The sequence below is a fragment of the Hesperophylax consimilis genome, chromosome 7 (genome assembly GCF_061612785.1).
Source record: "Hesperophylax consimilis isolate HC1 chromosome 7, BYU_Hcon_1.0, whole genome shotgun sequence".
NCBI classification, from domain to species: Eukaryota; Metazoa; Arthropoda; class Insecta; order Trichoptera; family Limnephilidae; genus Hesperophylax; species Hesperophylax consimilis.
In genome coordinates this window covers 13,226,051-13,249,655 of record NC_142842.1, presented here as the reverse complement: position 1 = coordinate 13,249,655, position 23,605 = coordinate 13,226,051, and the positions used below count along the sequence as shown (strand labels likewise).

Below are 23,605 nucleotides of genomic sequence, written 5' to 3'. Positions count from 1 at the left end.
GTCGAGATGGTATGGTATGGTTTCTTATGGTATCTGTATGATTTTCACAGAAGCCTTTTCATGGTTCGTTTTATAATAAACCGGCTGGGAGCATCCTGATTTAAAATATTTTTTCTTATATTTTAACACTTTCTATACCTAGGCAGATTTCTGCTTGTTTTGCGTCATGTAAAAATGATATAATATGTTTTATTATTTATGACTGAAGACATTCAACATGAAGACTAATTATTTTACTAATGTTGTTAGTAATTTTAACTAAATAGATGTACAAAAAAATAAGAACAAAAAAATTATTTATTTATATTTCCTTTGTCGATTATAAAATAAATAACCTGAAACATTTTTTTAATTAAACAATTCAAGTTCTGTTAATTGTAATATTAAAATCTTAGCATTACCATAAAAGTGGTACCTTATTAGATTTTAACAGTTTTCTACGATTATTTGCATGTAATTCCGGAAAAATTTTCCTATATTTTTTTTATTTTGCATATCGCAGTATCGTCTTTACCCCCTGAATGATAATTTCAAGTTTCAGCAAAATACATACTTTGAATTGTTATTAGAGACGTGATTAATTGAGCTATCCGTAATAATAATATTATTAGATGTTGATGAGAACAAATAGAGGACTTAGGGGATGATGCCAAGTTCGTGTGATAACTATATATTATAGAGCTTGACGCGTGTGAATATTAAACCTCAAGGTTATAATCTTCTCCGTATTGTACAGGGTTTTCAAATAAGAGGTGTTATTTTGAATTGCGCGCTATTTTGGTAGATGTTACTTTTGAAACTGTCATTTTTGACATTTAACAAGTAGAAACTACTCCATTAATAACAATGGAACGATACACGCTTCAACAACGCATCGAATTTATTAAAATTCACTTAAGTGAATCAAATACAAATCATCTTGAGTGATGAGGCCCATTTCCACCTCGGTGACTTCGTCAACAAGCAAAATTGTCGCATCTGGAGCTCGGAAAACCCAAGAGTTATTATTGAAAAGCCTTTCTATCTTCAACGTGTGAATGTTTGGTGCGGTTTATTATGGTCCGACGGAGTCATTGAACCTTACTTTTTTGAAAATGAGGCTGGAGCAACAGTTACGGTGAATGGATTGCGCTATCGAGAGATGAATAGTGATTTTTATGGCCGGAATTGAATGGTATTGATCTGGACAACGTTTACTTTCAACAAGACGGCGCTACGTGCCAAACAAGCAACGAAACCATTGATCTTTTACGATTGAATATCAAAATAACACCTATTATTGGAAAACGCTGTGCAACATAGTAAAATATAAAGGTATGTACATTAATGTGCTTCAAATATAAACATATATAAAATAAGGTTAAAAAAAATATCCTTGAATAAAATAATTAATTTGACGTAGCGTGTAAATTGACTAATCTTCACAAGTAAGACCTTCACATAATGGTGATGTGACAATATATTAACAAATTGTAAAATGTGTGCTCGAAATTATGGCTTACCCCGAATACATCAAGTTCTGAGGTAGGTACTAACTGTCGCAAGTGATTGATAAAATGGAGATGTACATTAAGAATAAATGTTACAAATTCGTACGAATGAATTGATAATTGAAATTTACCTTCTGTGTATCTTGCTCCTGTCAAAGCTTAGGCGTTTGAAAATTTGATTACAGTGTTTCTTTAGAAATTGCTAGAAAGTTTTAATTTATGCCTCGGGGATCTCATTTCTACAGCATCCAGTGTACTTTTATCCATCCTCTACCAGTTCCATGCCTCACAGCTATACATCAGAAATTTTCTAAATAAAGTTTTATATATTTAAAGTTTTATTTTCTTTTGCAGGGTTCCGAAGACTGTTTATTATTATTATTTGAGTTTTAGCGAGCCGATTCTTGTGTACTCAATTATCCCATATTCTTTACGTGATTGGCAAAGAGCGTAGTATAGACTTTATACAGATCATTTCATTCATTTTATTGCATATTCTTCCTGAAAAGGACATGAGGCATGGAACTGTATAAAAAGTGGACTGGGTGCTGTAGAAATGAGATCGTTTAGGCATACATATGGTAAAACTATTTAAAACTATTTAGACAGTTTGATAATGGCCTCAAAAGCCGAAACAGCTGTCATAATAAAAAACTGAAAAAATAAGAGAAATACTTGCAGAACTTAATTATTATTATAACATTATTAAATTTGATTTATTTAAAATTTATTTAAAAAATATATATATATAAAATAAAAAATAAATAAATAAAAAAAAAACTATTTACGATGAATTTATGGTAGAAATTTGAAGAATCTCAAATAATGCAAGGCAAGAAAGGAAAAGAGTAACATTGGGAAAGAGCGCTTAGATGGTATGTTTGGGCATGTAGAGCGAATGAAAGAATAAAGTAATGTAAGGAGAATAAATGACCCCAAAGTGAATGGTAGAAGAATTCGGGGACGCGAAATAAGTGAACCAAATACGAGTCCGGCCATATCAAGTTTCAGAATAACAGAACGGTATCTACGAGAAGACGTATGAATGTGAATGAACCAAGGAGTGTGTTCCAAGACAGAGTTGTTTGGCGGTCCATCCTCATTTCAAACGGCGTGATGGTTAGTTAGTTAGTTGTTGGTCTATTTAAAAAATGCACTTGGAAATTTTTTTATGAAAATTTGGATTTATTCAAATGATCGAGCATATACTGGTGCCCTCACCCAAACGCCTTGTCACTGACAGTTATTGTAGTATGTATGGTGATAAAACTTGCTGTATTTGTATTGTGTATATGCAAACAATAATGTAACCTAACCAAACGCCTTGTCACTGACAGTTATTGTAGTATGTATGGTGATAAAACTTGCTGTATTTGTATTGTGTATATGCAAACAATAATTTAACCTAACCAAACGCCTTGTCACTGACAGTTATTGTAGTATGTATGGTGATAAAACTTGCTCTATTTGTATTGTGTATATACAAACAATAATTTAATCTAACCAAACGCCTTGTCATTGATTGTTATTATAGTATGTATTGTGCTTAAACTTGCTGTATTTTTTTTGTGTATATGCTAATAAAAATTTAACCTAAAATAATGTATTGCTGTATAGGAACCTATATTAAACATTTATAAGTAAACCATAGACAAAATTCGAGAAATAATTATCAAAAAATCTGCCTCAAGCAGGTTATGCACAACTTAAAATATAGTATATTATGCCATATCTTTATAACACTCATAAGGAGTAACTTACCGACCAACGCTAATAACAAAAACCTCAAATCTACATAACTTTCCAAAAGTAAATACATCTTTTGGCCATAAAAACCATAAATGATGTGTTACAAAATTATACAATGCTCTTCCAAATGAAATTAAAAATAAAATAAAGATGAGTAATAATGATATATTGAAACAATTTAAAACTTTTTACACATATTTTTGAAGTGAAACTTCTTTACGCGCGTCATGCAATTTCGAGGAGTAAAACCAACTCATGACCGAAACGAAAATGCGGGACCGATTAAAGTTCATTTGATGTAGTAAAAGTTTTGAAGTAAAATATAAATGCTTCTTAGCTCATCTCGACAACTGGCGTTGGTGGTGTAATGGTCAGCATAGTTGCTTTCGAAGCAGTTGATCCGAGTTCGATTCTCGGCCATGGAATATTATTTTTTTGTTTTTAAGGAATTTTTTTTTTTTAATGGTTGACCATAATATCAATCCACTAAGTAATATTTTAGGCCTGTAGCATAATTGAAAAGTTAAAGAATGATATAAAATTTTTTATGATGTTAACGATAAAAAAATGAAAAAAAACATAAAATTAAAATAAAAAATGGGCCAACGGCACGCGGTGTTCCCAAGCGGTCACCCATCCAAGTACTGACCGCGCCCAATGTTGCTTAACTTCGGTGATCGGACGAGAACCGGTGTGTTCAAAATGGTATGGTCGTTGGCAAAAGTTAAACAATATTAATTTCTATTCTACCTGCCAATAAATATATGAAAATTAGTATAAAAAAGCCCTAATAATATTGAAAAAATTAGCAAGGTGTGTGCGAGGTTGATAAAAATAATCATTACATACGCGCTTGAAAAAGATCGTAATTACATTAATAAGTTTGTAGGAATTTTTTTTTTCAATGGTTGACCATAATATCAATCCACTAAGTAATATTTTAGGCCTGTAGCATACTTGAAAAGTTAAAGAATTTTATGATATTATTAATTATAGTAATGATAAAAAAATAAAAAAAACATGAAATTAAAATAAAAAATAGGCCAACGGCACGCGGTGTTCCCAAGCGGTCACCCATCCAAGTACTGACCGCGCCCAATGTTGCTTAACTTCGGTGATCGGACGAGAACCGGTGTGTTCAACATGGTATGGTCGTTGGCAAACGCTAAACAATATTAATTTCTACTCTACCTGCCAATAAATATATGAAAATTAGTATAAAAAAGCCCTAATAATACTGAAAACATTAGCAAGGTGTAAATATTATATACCTAGTTTAACTCACTCTCCTAACTCATCTTCGCTGTCTACAGGCAGAGCGCACGACTGTGGTCGTGAAGAACCGAGGTTCGATCCCCGCTTTAACTAATTTTTTTTTTCTTTTTTTATAACTTTTAATTTTTTTTATCACATGCTACTTATAAATATGTCAATAGACAGAAAAAAAGAGAGAATGAAATGAAAAGAGAGAGAGAGAAGAATACTAGAAGTTTCACTTCTGTCTTGCGTAGGCTTGACACACCCATTTTTTTTTACCATTACCGGTTCAGCTTATTATAGCCACCTTCAAAATGGTACCATTGTTCATTGAACTATGATTTACATACACAACATTTGGTGGAGGGGGTTCACGGGATAGTACACAAAGATTTTTTACAATTATATGATTTCCACGTCTTCGTTGCTATTTGATGTTTCACAGCTGAATTTTCAATTATTTGGCTATGCCTGCTGCTATTAATGAAACCGATAAAGTAAAATAAGTGTAAAAAGTTTAAAATTGTTTCAATATATCATTGTAATGGATTTACACCACGAATCGTCAGTGTCAAAAATGGGAATGTATCTATTGAGTTGGGTAGCTTCGTTAGTAAAAAAAACTTTTTCGGAATTAGCCTCGAACTATCTGTATTTTTTATCAACTGTAATATGTTTGTATATTTAATACAAATAAAAACAAATCAAAAATAGCCACTAATGAAACTTATTTAAAAAAATAGTTCCATAGTGGTTGTTTTAGCCACTTAGCTTTTCCTCGGGGATGGGATACAAAAAGGAAAATAATGAAGGTGGGTTGAAACAGACCATTAACCCGGTTTGGAAGCACAAAGTGCCTATTTAATGTTGCCTTGAAGCCTATTTAATGTAGCCCTAAGGTGGCGTTTGAGAGGGCACCCCATAACTATATTAGAGCACAATCCTGAGGTGTGATGTTTGCGTTCTAGGAAAGTATGAAAATAGTGGTGGTTTGGTATTTGAAGGATTCTCTCACCGCTTGAGCGAAAAGAGAGACAATGTTCCGATAAGCAGATTGCAATCCCGCAATCAGCAGAATTTCAGCAATATTCGATCTTGTGGATTTACGCGATTTTAAGTGCGGGTTTCACGAGATTGCGGGATTGAAAAAAAATACTAAATTTACACCAAAAACATGCTGTTTACGTAAATAAGCGATGGCCAATCTTTGACAGTGAAAGAGGAACTGAACTTGATGTTAGAAAAAGAGGCTAAATCCGCGTCTCAATACGGAAAATTCAAGACATTGAATCGATTTTTGAAGTATCAGGGGGAGATAACTACCTTCAGTAAACACACACCTTCTACTTCTTGATGATAGTCCCACCAACTAGTATGGAAGCAGAGAGATGGGCTGTGGTACTAGTATAGTCTGTTTTAACGATCAAATATCAAAGACTTCTTAACATAGTTATTTTTTATTTAATTTTAACAACGAAAATACAATATAATAAAATAATACATAACAACCTTAATTAACTAGTTTTAAAAAAAAAATGTTTTTTTTTTAATTTAATTTATATCTTGTTTTTTACATTCTTTTTCTAGATAATGTTTTAAGTGATTTAATATTTTCTGGCAATTTATTGAAGAAATTTATAGTTTTGTTGATCCAAAGTTTTTTTACAAATCGGAATTGGTACGATGTATTTTTGCCTGAGATTTAAATTTAGATTTTTATTATGTTACCTTATCAATATTTTTTTACAATATTACTATTATCAAAAACGATTAATAAAAAATAATAAATAAAAAAAATTCGATTTAATACCCCTTACTAAAAATCCGTTAAATTTCGCGGTATGTCATTTTTTTGGGAAACCTGTGTAAGTAAGCAATATTATGTATCTAACTGTTTAAATTTTAAATAAAATTATCTGTGAAGTTGATTGATAAAAACTATAAAAAGTTATTTGCAATTTCATGCATTAAATTCTGAAACAATAATTAATTAAAGACCCATGAAATGTCTTTACGGCCTCGTTAATGGCATACAGCTTACATTTTTATGTGCGCAAACTTATTTTTGTCAATTGGCTGTTAAGGACTAAATAAGAGTATACAAAATCCTTTAAATCTTAAAGCGCAAAACTTTTCAGTCCGTAAATAAAAATAAAAATCTACGCCCTATGTTAATGTATTTAAAACGGGGTGAGACACTGCAAACGAATTATATTTTATTGTTTGAATATGATGGTTTGCGTTTTAATAATTGGGTTAAATATGGCTTGGTTCTTAATGCTCGAGGCTATCTGGCTGCTTATATTAATAATTCATGTGCGGTGATTTTATTTCTACTAATAACCTTCTGACTACCGACATGTGTAATGTGTGGTTTAGCTACAGCGTTAAGGTTAAACGTAACGTTCGTTATGATCTACGCGCTCATAGGCGGCGCTGATTTAATTATTATATGAAAATATCTTTTTTGCAAGTTATGATACACAATGTGAATATGAATAAATAGTTTTGTCCGTATAAAAACGCAATTCTTTCAAGAAATTCATACAAATACAATACTGGATTGAATCACTGATACAATATTGTATTTTTATTTATTTCAATGCATCCTGAAAGATTAACCTTTTTACACGGACAAAACTATTTATTCATATTCATAATGCGTGTGTGCGGGCTCAAATAAATAATTCATCTTATTATTTTAAAGCATAACATCATATTTTCATAAAATATTTAAATTAGCGCCCTTAAATTTTATAGCAAAAAAATAAATTTAATAAGCCTTTTTCTATAGCCCCACTTTCACCGCACGAGAGATATTGCTTCCCATAGCTAGGAAATAAATTGGAACTTTCGTTAAATTACCGATTTTATATGAATTAGTCATTTATGTGAATAAAGATTATTACATCAAGATATTAAAAAAGCCCAGATGGTCCAAAGATTTTATATATAAACAATTAGCTTTATAATACATTTAAGATTATTGAAGAGATGATTGTTGATTTTCGTTGATAATAATTAATGTCGGTAGATGAACACTAAACCGCTTAGTTTTAACAATTCGCATTATAATTTCATTTGTTATGTACATAATTCGTTTTCACATTAGCATTACAAATTATTTACCTCTTTTTAAGTAGGTGCTTGCTTTCAACCTGTCCCTAAAATTGTGCAATTATGGGCCCATGTTTGTCTAACACCCATCTCTAATCTCTAAATACAGGGTTTTCCAATAAGAGGTGTTATTTTGATATTTAATCGTAAAAGATCAATGGTTTCGTTGCTTGTGTGGCACGTAGCGCCGTCTTGTTGAAAGAAAACGTTTTCCAAATCAATACCATCCAATTCCAGCCATAAAAAATCATTAATCATCTCTCGATAGCGCAATCCATTCACCGTAACTGTTGCTCCAGCCTTATTTTCAAAAAGTAAGGTCCAATGACTCCGCCGGACCGTAAACCGCACCAAATAATCACTTTTGAGAATAGAGAGGCTTTTCAACAATAACTCTTGGGTTTTCCGAGCCCCAAATGCGACAATTTTCCTTGTTGACGAAGCCACCGAGGTGGAAATGGGCCTCATCACTCAAGATGATTTGCATTTGATTCACTCAAGTGAATTTTAATAATTTCAATGCGTTTTTGAAGCATGTATTGTTCCATTGTTATTAATGACGTAGTTTCTAATTGTCAAATGCTAAAAAATAACAGCTTCAAAAGCAACATCTACCGAAATAGCGGGCTATTCAAAATAACACATCTTATTGGAAAACCCTGTAGTATAAAAACTCGCTATCCGCGTCCGTTTTTTTGTGCGCTTAGTTCTACTAAACTACGCAACGGATACTTGTAGGGTTTTCAGTACCATTTAGATAATTTTTCTTGAAAGCTTTATATATTATATATGTATATAATATAAGCATACTATATTTATAGAAGGTAGAGAAAAGTCGAGCAACGCTGGGTGTAAGTCAGCTAGTCAAAATATATAATGTTTTTTCAAGTGTTGCACCCTGATAATATTGTATACATTTTGTGTAAGCCACACTTTGTTCGGTTGAATGGGCTGTGAATAATTTAAAAAGCTCGGAAGTTGATGTGAAAGCATTTTTCCAAACTGATGAATGAGAGCGTATATCCGTTGTGCAAACCGAACTTTTTTATTTAATTTAGCACCACTATTCTTAATAAAGAAATTATGACATTCGGAAAATTAAACATTTTGGTGAGAATCTTTTATTCATAGCTCTGCGTATTCCCATATTCTTAGGTGTAAACGTAACGTGCATAATAATCTACGCGTTCATAGATGGCGTAAATTTAATTATTTTATTAAAATACGCTTTTTGCGGGTTATGCTTTAAAATATTAAGATGAATTATTTGTTAGCGGCCGTACATATACCATATGAACAGTAGTAAATAGTTTTGTCCGTATAAATACCCAATTCTTTCAAGAAAGGCACACAAATACCATATTGGATTGAATCATTGATACAATATTGCATTTGTATGCCTACCTTAAAAGAAATAAAGCCAGAATCTTAGCAGCCGTGGACAAAAATATGCGAAGCGTGGTCTTGATGTATTGGACAGATTTGCGGTTGAATTTGCCCTACCAAAGTTCTAAAATAAAGTAGAAATCTTATTACATAAGTCTTGAAAAACAATACTCAGCGCGCGTGATGGGAGGACGGTCGACTTTGCCCTAGCAGGAATAGAAAATCGATTTTTCCTTGGGATAGTGGTTTAATTTTTTTTAAAGAAATACAAAATTTTCCGGGTTACGAATAACCTGACAATACTTAAAAAAATCTCCTAATACCTCCGCAGTAAGCAGAAAGTGTTGCTGTTGTTGTGATGTAGGACTAAACATCATACGCCTGGTGGGACCCAAACGCAATTTCCTAATTCGGCTACTGACCGGTCAATTATTTCTGATAAACGTATTACTAAAATCTCTAATATTTCTAGAGAGATCCCTCGGGAAGTTACTAATTCGTCATCTAGAAAAATAAAAAATGAAAACGTTTTTAGTTGAAAAACGTTTTATAAAATGTTCAAACCGTTTTACATAATAAAATATTTTAATGGTATGGTTCTATTTTTTAGTAATCTTAAATATAAATAACTTACATCCGCAGGGATCCCTCTACAAACATTTTTGATTTTAGTAATACGTTTCAGTAATAATTAAAACGTGAGCGTCGAAAAAACTCTAGTTATTATAGTCTTATGTCGCCTTATGTGACCAATAGATAAAAGTGGTGGCAAAGGGTAAATTTAGGAGACTTATGAAAAGTTGGGTAAGGCAAAAAGATGTATCTGCTTAACATGTCAAATAACAATAAAACCTCAATGTGAATGATAAAAAAAAACGATTGGTTTTGGATGCTGATTATGCATCTTTTCATATAAGAAGCTTGTGTTCAACCGATTCTAAAAACTTAAACTTCAACAGAAGATTCTCTTTGCCATATAACCTCAGTTATGTGGCAAATAATAAATATATATTTATGGGATATAAATTTATCTCAAACCACAAAATATTAACATAACCTAAACACAAAAAAAACTTTATTTACTTTATTATTGCTCTTTGAAAGCCGCGTAGGTGTTATTAAGTCAGTATTATTATCCAAAATGTCGAACAGTCAGGTGAATTTCCTAGAAACCTACCTACAGATGAAAAAAAGAAGGTTCGTAAAAACATATCACCAAGCAATGCGTAAAAAATATATGTATATACAAGGTGTCCGGGGGTAAAGTGCGCAAACTTCGGGGGGTGATTCTACACGACAATACAAGTAAAAAATAAAAATACCCTTTATTTAATTCAAACGTTTTAATGTAATTTTTATGTTAAAAAGTTAAATTGTTTGTATGGGAAAAAATATCTTTCTATGGAAATATATTTGTGAATGGGAAAAAAAAGTTGGAATTTGAAAAAATTTGTTTATATTTTTTACTTCTACCATCCCAAATAATCGCCTCTCGAAGTTAGCGCACTTTACCCTCGGACACCCTATATATGCTCTCCCAAAAGTTCATAGTATTAATACCTACTGAATCCTCTACAATACCGCGTATTCATCCAACAAGGTCAAATCAGAATGACATAAAAAATATTCCCGATCATAAAACCACATTCGAACCAAGAAATTATATTTATTTTGCGACGAAACTCCGCAACATTCTTCCGCTAATATGAAGCGAATAGAAAATTTGAATGATTACAAATCAAGAATGAAGATCTGGCTAAAAGAGATTAATGAAAAAAACGACATAGAAAACTAATAAAACAGAAATTAATAACCTTAGTTCACCTCAGAACATGTCACCCTAGTGAGGAGGACTAAGAAATACAATTTACTATACATATATTTAATATCATATTTTTATGTACAATGTTTAAATAGTCGCTATAATAAAAAAAATAGAAATAAAATAAAAGAAACAATTTCTAAAAAAATTTTAATTACACAAAATTTTCTAAAAACCCTAATCACAAAGACCTTTAAAAATATGCGCCTCCAAGAGCTTGTAACCATCCCTAAAGTTCGTATGGGGTTGGAAATATAATTCTTTCTCGAAATATTTTGTTATATCCATTTGTTAATGAAAATGACAAACGGAGTGTGATATTATTTGGAAAAATGTAACAAGTTTCAAGGATATCAAAAAATACAACCTCTGATTCACACTTTCGATCATATTATTGGAACTCAATATCCACCGAAAGGCAAACTTATTGTTTTCACGGTGAATGACAGACCTTAGTTATTGTCTTATTGAGTTTCTATTATGTTTATTATTTTGTTACTCTGATTAACTTGATTCAATTTCAAATATTGTAATTGCGATTTATATTTTTGTAAATTTTTAAGTAGTTAATTTTAAGATTCCTAGTTTTGTAACCAAGTACCAACTATTAATAAATATGAATTCGTTTATTGTTATCAAGTTTAATTTGTAGAACTCCACTTTAATTTTTAAGTTTTTATTTTATGTATTCAGTTAGATAATGTAGAGAAAATTTGATGATGCCTTCAGAAAGCGAAACAGCTATCACGCATAGCAATAAAAACACAGCAGAACATGTATATAATAAACAATGTGTTGTAAAAAAATTAAAATAAACTGAATAGTTTTAATTTTTTATATATTTTTTTTTTTTTTAAACTGAATATTATTGAATATATTAAAAACCAGCCGACCGGCAATCAGAAGGATTTTTTTCAATTTTTAAATGTGTTTCAGCTTAATAATTAATGCTTATAATAATATTTTATCATTTGTGCTATGCATAAAAACCTTGTCTTGAAAACATTATTTTATCATAAAAATGTAAAGGTATAATTATTTATTGATGGACGAGAGAGTTCTTCAAAAACTGATGTTTTATGATTTTTTGTCAATTTTTATGATTATCTTATTAAACTACCTCCAAGCAGAATTCTTGCCTGAACAGACTGCAATAATTACAATAGCGTATTATCCAAGGTTGATATTTTCAGTTGCGAACTTACGAAATATAAAAGGTTTATAAAAGTATATTTCTCTGATGATTTGTGAATAATGTATGTGTCTCTATTGTTTATATCTCTATTATAATTTGATATATCTACAACCACTCTCTGTGGCATTCGTTTTTCACAAATTTTGTTTACTTATTCCATATTATTATGCTGTCTCAGTAGAGGTAAAGTCACAAGGAGGAAATCCAAAATTGGTTTTATTTTAGATATACAATACTTATGTACAGACAGATTAAATGTAAAATGTCAATTTCCCGAAAATGAATAAATAAAAAAAATGGGTGTGTCAAGCCTACGCAAGACAGAAGTGAAACTTCTAGTATTCTTCTCTCTCTCTCTTTTCATTTCATTCTCTCTTTTTTTCTGTCTATTGACATATTTATAAGTAGCATGTGATAAAAAAAATTAAAAGTTATAAAAAAAGAAAAAAAAAATTAGTTAAAGCGGGGATCGAACCTCGGTTCTTCACGACCACAGTCGTGCGCTCTGCCTGTAGACAGCGAAGATGAGTTAGGAGAGTGAGTTAAACTAGGTATATAATATTTACACCTTGCTAATGTTTTCAGTATTATTAGGGCTTTTTTATACTAATTTTCATATATTTATTGGCAGGTAGAGTAGAAATTAATATTGTTTAGCGTTTGCCAACGACCATACCATGTTGAACACACCGGTTCTCGTCCGATCACCGAAGTTAAGCAACATTGGGCGCGGTCAGTACTTGGATGGGTGACCGCTTGGGAACACCGCGTGCCGTTGGCCTATTTTTTATTTTAATTTCATGTTTTTTTTATTTTTTTATCATTACTATAATTAATAATATCATAAAATTCTTTAACTTTTCAAGTATGCTACAGGCCTAAAATATTACTTAGTGGATTGATATTATGGTCAACCATTGAAAAAAAAAATTCCTACAAACTTATTAATGTAATTACGATCTTTTTCAAGCGCGTATGTAATGATTATTTTTATCAACCTCGCACACACCTTGCTAATTTTTTCAATATTATTAGGGCTTTTTTATACTAATTTTCATATATTTATTGGCAGGTAGAATAGAAATTAATATTGTTTAACTTTTGCCAACGACCATACCATTTTGAACACACCGGTTCTCGTCCGATCACCGAAGTTAAGCAACATTGGGCGCGGTCAGTACTTGGATGGGTGACCGCTTGGGAACACCGCGTGCCGTTGGCCCATTTTTTATTTTAATTTTATGTTTTTTTTCATTTTTTTATCGTTAACATCATAAAAAATTTTATATCATTCTTTAACTTTTCAATTATGCTACAGGCCTAAAATATTACTTAGTGGATTGATATTATGGTCAACCATTAAAAAAAAAAAATTCCTTAAAAACAAAAAAATAATATTCCATGGCCGAGAATCGAACTCGGATCAACTGCTTCGAAAGCAACTATGCTGACCATTACACCACCAACGCCAGTTGTCGAGATGAGCTAAGAAGCATTTATATTTTACTTCAAAACTTTTACTACATCAAATGAACTTTAATCGGTCCCGCATTTTCGTTTCGGTCATGAGTTGGTTTTACTCCTCGAAATTGCATGACGCGCGTAAAGAAGTTTCACTTCAAAAAACTATTTAAAAATTTTAAATATTTTTTCATTTTAAATTTCGCTAATACAGTTTAAGTAGGTTTAGGTATCTATAGGTATGTATGTACCTACCTGACTGTTTTACACAAACACAACAAAGCAATAGAACACATAACAATATCGAGGTTTAATACAAAATATTATGAGACTTGGATTTAGTTTACTTCAAAAGTCATGTGATTTATTATCAAGGAACACCCACAAATAAATATTATCTAGAACTCTGGAAGATTTGAGATGTAATTATGTGATTTATCAACATCAGGGAGAGAGTTTCATGAATAGTCCTTCAAAAGCCATCAGTTATACTGGTACATTTATTTGCTTTTTGAATAATTTTTTTTCAACATGATTTATACGCACCGTAACGTTAAATATTAAAATTGTAATTCTTCTTTCATATTATATTTTGTTAGATGGAAGTTGAAGGACTTCATTTCACTACCAAATGTCCTTCCCAGAAAAATGGTGATGTATTTGAAACATCTCTTTTTCATCAGTACCTTTCCCTCTTCACAACTACCTAAATATAAAACTACTCTCATTTCATTACAAGTTATCTACCATGTCTACGATCGTAGAATAATAATAATTAACACAACTTTTGAAAATAAGTTTGAAATGAAATAAAAAAAACCAACATTAAATATTAGACCCTTTCTTATACCCACATACAAATTTAAAAAAAAGAGGTTGGAATTAGGTAATAGTGCCAACATTTAATATTGTATGTGTAGTTACAAATTGTTATTTTTTTTTAAACAGTTATTTTAAGGTTTATTTTAGGTAGTGTGGATGAATATATGTTATACTTTATATGATATGCAGTTAATACAGTTCAACTAAGAGCAGTTAAAATCATAGTTAATCCAAACACGTGTAAATTGTAACTCTAAAGTATTAATAATCTTAAACTATCCCGTGGAGCATCGCACAATATCTCCTTTTTCCTGGAATACGTAATACCCCAGCGTCGTAGAATCGTCAACCATGTTACAAAACACGAGAATTCACGTGGCATTGCTCGTGCAAAATATTATAAAACACTATAATATACATCCGCCTTATTGCGGGGAACTTTTCTGAGTAGGGCGTCAAGAACAAATGGAAAACGTGATGAGAAACTCATATTTTCTCTCATATCTCACGATCTGCATGCACAAGTATTATGATGTCACATATAATTTTCCGAATAAAAACAAGTATATTTTAATACATGTACTCTGTGAATGATAAATGCGAGCTCTCAAATGGTTCAAAACACCCACCGCCTTATTTTTTTATGAGAAGTAATGAAACGTTTTTTAGTGAGAATAAATATAGAAATAAAAACTAGAATTGACATTAAACCAGTGTGACTAGCAGCAGTCAAAAAGAGAATAATAAATTATCTGACGACATGAAATTCAATGTTTGTCTGTCAGCTCTTTAAACTCCGTTAGACCTTTGTTCGATCTCAACCAAATTTTGTATACGTGCCATTTAACACCCTGCCAAAACAAAGGTACATTTTACCCTGTCACTCCGCCGGTTCCCACCCACTCACAGAAGTATAAAATTGAATTATATTGATTGCTATCTCATCCGCCTCATCACTGCTATTATAAATATTAATTATATTGATTGCCATCTCACTCGTTTTTACCAGTGTAAGTCTTATATAATAATATTGATTGGAATTCAGCCCAATTCATTTTCAATTAGTATCCAATATGTTTCAAATGTTACTCAGTTGCGCTCATTGATTACATACACTTACAAAAGAAAATGATATGCGATTACACAAATGTAAAATAGAATTATATTGATTGATATCTGACACGCCTCTCCACTTACGAATATATTTTAAGTATATTAATTACCGTCTCACCCGCTTTTACCGGTGTAAGGGTTATATAATATAACTATCGAATGGTAATCAACCCAATTTGACTGTTTGCAAATTGTTGCCCAGTTACACTTATTGATAAAATACATAAGAAAATAGTGTCCACTCACACAAATATAACATTAATTATATTGATTGATATCTTACGCAACTCTCTATTGCTATATTTGTTAATTATATTGATTGCCTTCTCACCCTGTTATGTAATATATTGATTTTAGTTGAACCCAATGCGGATAATATTAATGAAGGTATCGGTTATGGTTTGCCATCTGTTTCAAATGTTACCCAATTGCACTCATTGAAAAACACAGAAGAAAATAATATCAAATCATCCCTCTCCAGAGATTTCATTTTACTCACCTTACCCTCCCCCCAAAAGAATTGTGAAATTCATCTACTGTATAGATATGCAGTATGCACAGCTTTATTCTAGAAGATAAAGTATTCACCTTTTCCCTGTTTAGACCAAAGTGTGAAAACATATTAACTCTTCAGACCCGTGTAAAACAAGGGCTTTACAAATGAAATCTTCTTGGAAACTTTTTTTACATTCGCTCATAATGGGCAGACGCATACGTCGCCAAGACCTACACAAACCTCACTCCATTAACCCGGGCACCCCTTCTAAGTCGCCAAACGCAGCCAACCACTTGGAACGACCTACGGCAAGGGGGTTAGTTATGCAATAAATGGTTCCCGGTGTATCTAATAAATATTTATCTCCAATATAGGTACAAAACTAAATTATTTTTGAAACTTGTGAAAGTGTATTTCATAAGAATGAATCTTAAAAACATTTACTGTTACTTGAAACCACTCTTCCAATAAAGTTTTATCATTAGTCAGCAGATGAAAAGAAATTTAAATTATAAAACGGAAGTGAAACTTTCACAATAATTTCCACGTTGCGAAAATTTACGGAGAGCTCACTGATTATTTAAAAAACAACCCTCTGTGGGCGGCTCATGTCCGTAACGTACACAGTTCATTATTTTCAAGCACAGTTTTAATATTTTAATCTCATTGGCTTATCACAGCAACCAAAAAACTTCGGAGTGCGGCGCACCCTTAAAATGGATGCATGAACTTTCGCTGAAATATTCTGCAGATTAATATCCAAAAGTTTTCAATAGAAATAATCATTGAGGTATGTAAAGATCGTATTAAAGTATAAAATAATATTATAATAATGAAAGTCACTCGTTGCATAATTCCATTTCTAATCATATTAAACACATGCTTTGCAATGTTTTTATTAAATTCTAAAAAATAATCATGTTAACAATTACACTGTATTAGTATCAGAATACCATGAATTAATCATCCTCAACAGGTCATGAATAAGTGAGGGTGACCAGATAAATCATCACAATGATAATTCATCACATCTTTAAAAAGTTATATAAAGTCATGGAAAGTGACGAAACAAAAACTTTATTAACTGGGTTAAGTAGGTTCGGTTAGGTTTGGTTAATTTTTTTTCATCTGTCACTGTGTTGAGTTATCTTGGAACCATAAGTGAATCACCCTTTCGTGTGAAATCTTTTCAGGAAAATCATGTTGCATCATTGACGGCCTTCGTGTTCGAGGAGTAAGGCTCTCGACTAGTAATCCAAAGGTCGCGGGTTCAAATTCATTTTATTCACAATTTATTAATTTAATATAATATGTAGTGTATTTGCAGAACGTGGAAGATACTCCCATGATGGCCCTTGTGTAAGACCACTATTCAGAAATTAAATATTGCTTGGAATGGCTTTAGCCGTATTTCGTTACTCTCATTTCCCTCCCTACTACCATCAGTATCACAATAGTCTCACTGTTTTCAGGCGGTTGGGAGCAGTTGGGACTCTTGTGCGGTAATCACATTAAAACGAAACAAAATATGCAAGATTATAAATCAGTATATTATGCGAAGATTCCTAATATTTTTACCTGAAAATGAAGCCACAACTTTGTCTGTAGTTAGTGATTGATTTTTCACTTCCAAATATTAACACGTGTGTGCTGATCTCTGATTCACGGCACACGCACGATTCTTTTCATATTATTTGAGGAAGCTTTATCGAAATAGATGAATACATTGATACGTCAGTCACTTACGTGAGCCGTTGACCACAGATAATTTATCAAATACAATATTGGCCAATTACAAGCCGTGTAGATCCTCGACTACGATTCCAGAAGTTCCGGGTTCAATACCCGGCGAACGCAAATTAATATTAGTTGATTACTTTGGATAGAATGTAGAATTATTGTAAGATATTCGTTCTCAGTAATGTTTTCCAGTTAATAGTTGATATAATAGAGCCTTGTGGCATAAATTAACGAAGGATAAAATTTAGAAGCTTTACTACCATGGGTGTAAAATAATAAAAAATAAAAGGGTTCGAGAACACTTAATCTACGATATCAATCGTACGTTGAACGCCGAAGAGCGCAGATTGAAATAACAAGCATAGCAAACTTATATTTAATAAGCACATTTACTCAATCGTTAATAGGTCGTATAAAATGCTTGGTTTCGTGCTACGTGTAAGTAAAGTATTCAGTAATCCGCGTAATATTGTAATGTTATATTTCGCATTAGTCAGAAGTACACTGGAATACGCATCGCCAATTTGGAATCCACAATATAAACTTTACATAGATAGTATAGAACGTATCCAAAATAAATTTGTGAAATATATTACCTACAAATACAACAATAACTCTGAGTGTACATTTGAAACTTTGCAGCAAAGACGGGCGGAAGCTGACTCAATATTTATAACACAGAATTTTAAACAATGACATCGACTGTACCGAACTTCTGTCCCTTATCCACTTTAACATGCCTTTGAGACGTACACAACATACAGTGCTATTCCACAAGCTTAATTATAAAACAAATGCAGCATCTAATTCGCCAATTAACCGAGCTCTTAATACTCTAAATAATATTTGTCTTAACTCTAACATTGAAATGTTTTCAGATTCACTGCTCAAATTCAAACATGTCAATAATTTAAACTGTTCAATGTGTATACATACAGACACACACAAACACAAAACACTCACACATACAATACACACGTCCCACACACACACCTATATACTACACACGTCACCTAAGGTAATTAAGGAATAAACATACCACTTAGCAGACATTACAAGGAAACATATCATAGGTACCCAAAATTAAGTATCTTATTCCTGTATATTGTTTCATCTCTGTAAATCATGTACTGTTTGTTTCTATAATATAAAATAAAAAATTTAAAAAATAAAAGCAAAGTTCGCTAAAGTAAGTCGACAGTTTGCAGCGCAGTCCATTGTGGCATCTGCGCGCGATCGGAATGTTCGTAAAACGCTTAAACAACTGCTCCGCTTTCAAATAACGTTGCGTAGCCATGCTAAAAATGAGTGAGGTGGGTAAATTATAACATATTTATACAAGTGTCTAACTAAATAGTATAACAAAAGATTCAGTTTTGGAAACAAGCCCGAACTTTCGTTCAACTGATTTTGGATATTTAGTTTTTTAAGAAGACAGCAATTTATGCACCATTGTAAAAAGACTAGTAATTTGTCAGCAGTTTTTATTTTCGCGGACTAAATGGTCATATTGCAATGCGAGTTAAAAGGGAAACGGTTACGCTCTCTTCTTGGTTTATTCCCTTTTCCCCGACGGGCTGGTCCGTCAATTTGGGTGTCTATGGTCACAACGTTTTCTCTGTGTTCACAAGGCACGGTCGTTTTTGGAGAGTTATTTCTGTTTTTGTTTTTGAGATCTTATAGATAAAAATATTTCCTTTAGTCACTTTATGTCCGTCAATGTTGTGCTTAGAAATCCGCACAACAACTGGATTCCGTCGACAAAATATTATTAAGGTAGGTACTATTTTTCTTATTAACAAGAAACCTTTTCACGTAGAAAGGCTTTCCAACAATTTCCATATCCCACAATAGTCAGTATAGGTACCGGGTATGTGCACCGTAAATGGTCACAGCCTTACTAATAAAGGTTTTATTAACTTTACATGCTTCTTAAACGGTTGTTTAAGAGGTGTGTAAAATTTAAACCACGTTTATTAGTAAGGTTCTTAATTTTTTCACAGTGTTACATTGTAAAGTATCATGAATCAATTATTTTTGCAACCACAATCTTACTTGATAGAATCCAAAATAGAAATAAAAAAGATCTTTATATCGTAGGATATGTTTACGTGGTTATGTATAGGTGTGACAAGTATTTATGTATTGTAGAAGAAAGTTTTTATTTTTTATAAGTTTTTAATTTTTGTGTTTTTTTTGTTTGGTTTTTGTAAATTGAATATTCATAATATTTTAATGGTTTTTGTAAATTGTATATTCATAATAAATATGTTAAAAAAATATATTTATATGTATTAACATATTTGTAAGTGCATATATTTGTATTGTAAGTGTGAGTATAGTTGGTAAAATCTCGAAAAACGTGTTTATTTACTATCCACTTTTTATGGTTTAGTTATGTTTGGTTTGAAGTTATTATGTTTTGAAAAAATAAAATATCTTGGTTTTTGATCCAGGCTGTGATATGTTTTTTGTAAATGTTTTCGAATGTATTTGCAGTTAGTAGTTACTTCAGAGTAGTGGGCATACAATTAAACAGTTTAGTAGCGTAGTATTGATGTGTCTTTGTCCGTGTGTTGTGCGTGTTATCGGTATGTTTAGTGTTTTATTTGTTAATTGTTAATATATGAGAAAAAAATATATGAGTGCACTATGAAGTACTTAATTATGCTATTAAAATAACCCTATGAGTCATCGTTTGAGAATAACTAACATAAAGACATTCAGCCAAATTTAAACATTACAGTAAATGGGGAAACTTTACTAGCATTAATAATTTCTAACATTTTACTCAGAAATCAATTGAGAAATCAGTAATTGAAATTAAAATACCTATCTATAAATAATATAAATGTATCGTCTGTAAGTGGGCTACCCACAGTTTGATAATGCCTTCAGAGGGCGAAACAGCTGTCACGCGTAATAATAATTACACAGCAGAACTTTTAAACAAAAAAAACAGTTTAAAAATAAACTGTTTTTATAAACCCAATAACAATATTATTGATAATTTAAAAAATTAAAATTTAAATGGAGTTCTACAAATTAAACTTACTAACAATAAATATACTTTAATTTTAATTGCGTCGATTGAGAATATTAGTTTTAATATTCTCCTGCCAAAGGAAGGGTGCTTCCGAAACCGGTAGAGTGCAATTAAAATTAAAGTGGTCTAAAACAAATGTATATCTTTTATTGTATATTAATTAAATTGTTATTTTTTATTGGAACAATTAATAACTATTGTAGGTTATACCAACAATTTAATTGTAATATATCATTGAAGAAGAAGATAATACTAATAAATTTCAACGAAACATGAAACTGAACAAGTCACAGAAAATAAAAACATATTTCTGTCTTACCGGGACAACCTTTATTATCTATTATTCTTTAACGATTATTAAATTCGTCATTTTTGTCGATCTCAGGTTTCAAATTCAGAATTAATAGTATCATTTCGCCATTAAATTTTCCATATTTTTAGCAGCTATCTTTTTGAATGATCACAAATTTCTAAAGAATTTGTTTGTAACCTAGATAGTGCAATATAATAATAAGGTCCAAATGGTTAAGAGGAAGCTACAAGCCAAAAATGTGTATATTCTTGATATACCTTATATTGTAGGTAAAGGGCATTAAAATCGTTTATCAAACAAAGTCTAGAAACGTTCGATTTCAAGCACAAAACTAGTTTTTATTTATTTTGTAAATAATTTTACAAGAAAGCAAAAAAGTTGATAAAGTGAAACTGCCACAAATAATCTTATATAATATAATATAATTTTTTTTAAGTTGTTTCCTTTATGCGTTCATACATTTCAATTGATTTTTTTTTTAATAAGTAATTTATTTTTTATTTGTATTCTACTCAAGCGAAACGATAGGAAAACTTTCAATTTACCCAAATAATATTTTTTGGTATTCATAATGTACACCAATCCATTAAAAATATTAATCAAAATACTGATTTAGCATTAAACTTCGCCTTAACGACGTTTTCCCGGTAAGACAGGGATCCTGAGTTCGATTCCCGTTATTTTTTTCCGTCTCTTGTTCTGTTTCATGCGTTTAGATTTATTAGTAGAGTGATTAAAGACTTTTTCCCGGTAAGGCAGAAATCCTGAGTTCGATTCTCAGTTGAGACCGTTATTCTTCTTCAATAATTTTTTTAAAATGGTTTATTCCTTTTTTGACAGTTTAGGCGAAACATTTATTAAACGTAATAAGGATATTACTGCAGAACTTGTTTAAAAATTCAATTTTCTTAAGTTAAATAATAATACAATTAAATATTTTAAAAACTTCAATTTAAAATTTAGTCCAATTCAATGTCTATGAATTTTACAAATTAAACTTGATATCAATAAAAAACTACTTGATTGGGTGAGAAGAGAAGCATGGTTGTCCAATTTGGAGAGAGTAAACATTATTACGGTGTGATTTTTCAATATGCATAATATTAAAAATATTATTCAGTCAATATTTTAAAAGACGATCAGTGTTTGTATACATGAGATAGTCCTCATTCATATATACTCATATATTTTAGGGGTAGATATTATATTGCGGAATGTTTTTTTCAGAAAAAAAGTTAATATGATTCAGGCCTGTTACAGATCACGCTTTATTCTCGTGGCTTGGCCTATTTCAGCATATCGCTCGCCATGCATTTCCATTAGGATTGTATAGCTAGCGATATGCTGAAACAGGCCAAGCCATGATGCGTATAGCGTGATCTGTCAGCCCCATAAAACGGTGTATTTTCTGGTCGTAATGTCAAAATAAACAAAAGATTCTAAAATATGAACAAACGCGGGTGGTAGAAAGTAAATATTAATAGGTTTTTTATTCATAATGTGGACCTTTATGATAACATAGTCGTGGGCAGATGAACTACCCGCGATATATGCGCCTTACAATAACATGCCCTCCAAATAAAGAGAAGTTACAATAAAAATACTCAAAATAATTTTTCAAAAGTTTATGTGGGCAGTGGTTTTAATGTAAGCGTAATAATAGACAAAAAATATTTTTGTTCCTAAGAACTTATTTGCCTACAAATATTTATCTATTATTTTATGTCTCGATTTTCAGTGTTACTTTTACCCTGGTGAAGAAACCTTCAGTTTTCAAAACATGCTATAATTTTATTAAAATACATAAACAAAGTTGGTTATTTAATTTTATTTTGAAATGACGCAACGCCCAAACGTAATTCTGAACTTATTTAAAAAGTATTTTAAGTTTAATAACTAATATTATTATATTTTACCTGTAGAATGTCATAGTATGTAATATAAGTAGGTATGACTGATCTAGTATGACTGGTAGGTACTTGTTGGGAAGTATGTAAAGATGTTATAGATGAGATATACGAATAGATATTATTTTTATAGAATTTAAGCTCTGCCATACTTACACTTTGAAGCTGTGGTACCACGCGCCACTCCAGGCCGCCTCGCAAAAAAGTAAAATCAGAAAACATGGACCTAAGAAGCCCTGGATAGTGCATTGGTGGAATTTTTGTGAATGTCATTGAAGCCAAATCTAGGGTGAGGGAAAATTTCCCAGCAGCCATCTTGTATGACTAACTTTCGAACTGATTTTTATTCAAAGCAATAGTAAAGTAAAGCAATAATAGTAAAATATTATTATATTATGTTTGTAATGTTAATGCAGTTAAAACAGCTTATGATTTTTTGGGGTATTTGATGAGACAAAGAATGGGATAAGTCATTAAAAAAATAAATAAGTTTTCGTATTTAACATATTTCTTCCCCCTGACGCCGCGGCTTCAAATTGTTCTCGAATCCAGGGCTTTTTAGGTCCATGTCCGAAAGTAAGGTAACGGTTTACAGCGCAGTTCATTAAAGCGAAGCATAATGCTAAATCACTATTTCGATTAATCTTTATAACGCATCGGTTTACATAATAAATACCAAAAAATATGCTTT

General features: G+C 31.3%; 1 protein-coding gene and 4 non-coding genes across 5 annotated transcripts in view; 2 read left to right on the top strand and 3 right to left on the bottom strand.

The window, feature by feature from the left end:
• Positions 1-23,605, bottom strand: part of LOC149422337 (GTP-binding protein Rhes) — a 205,888-nt gene that overhangs the window by 71,156 nt on the left and 111,127 nt on the right. The gene's annotated exons all lie outside the window — the stretch shown is intronic.
• LOC149422341 (5S ribosomal RNA) lies at positions 3,840-3,958 on the bottom strand. Its single transcript, XR_016302474.1, has one exon. It is a non-coding gene; the product is annotated as a 5S ribosomal RNA (ribosomal RNA).
• LOC149422340 (5S ribosomal RNA) lies at positions 4,281-4,399 on the bottom strand. The gene has a single exon (XR_016302441.1). It is a non-coding gene; the product is annotated as a 5S ribosomal RNA (ribosomal RNA).
• On the top strand, positions 12,679-12,797 carry LOC149422339 (5S ribosomal RNA). Its single transcript, XR_016302484.1, has one exon. It is a non-coding gene; the product is annotated as a 5S ribosomal RNA (ribosomal RNA).
• On the top strand, positions 13,120-13,238 carry LOC149422338 (5S ribosomal RNA). Its single transcript, XR_016302472.1, has one exon. It is a non-coding gene; the product is annotated as a 5S ribosomal RNA (ribosomal RNA).